The following is a 508-nucleotide window of genomic DNA, read 5'->3' as shown; positions in this document are numbered from 1 at the left end:
TGAATGTATTTTTGTTGTTGTAAATTTTTTATTTAGAGGTTTTTCATTGTTTTTCTAATGAATTTGTCTGATACACTGTAGCACAGCTGAGAAACAGAAACAAAAAAGCCTAAAAAAAGGAGATTAAATTAATGTGCTATATTCTATTACCAAATCCTAAATTTATGACATTTGCCACATTGTTATAGTTTTTCCCCACGACATACAGTGCCTTTATAAATATGTATATTGTGTATTGCCTAATAATGTCTCCACACCAGTATAGTGTGTGTATGATTAAAGTATGATTAAGTATAAAACGTATAAATTACTAATTAGGCACATTGAATGGTCATAATATTGTGTCTGTAGCTGATATGATTGCTTTACTTGCGTTAACACAGTAATTGTTTTTTTACCAAGTCCATTGACCCTGTCTGGTTTTTAATTTTTTTTGTCTTTTAGTTTTTTTAGGTGAATACATGCCAGAACATAATATAGAAAAATAAAAAATACAAAACAGATTAGT

Source organism: Sinocyclocheilus grahami, unplaced genomic scaffold, assembly GCF_001515645.1.
Source record: "Sinocyclocheilus grahami isolate Dianchi unplaced genomic scaffold, SAMN03320097.WGS_v1.1 scaffold18364.1, whole genome shotgun sequence".
NCBI lineage: Eukaryota > Metazoa > Chordata > Actinopteri > Cypriniformes > Cyprinidae > Sinocyclocheilus > Sinocyclocheilus grahami.
The sequence above is the reverse complement of the archived record's forward strand: the minus strand, read 5'-3'. Positions refer to the sequence as shown.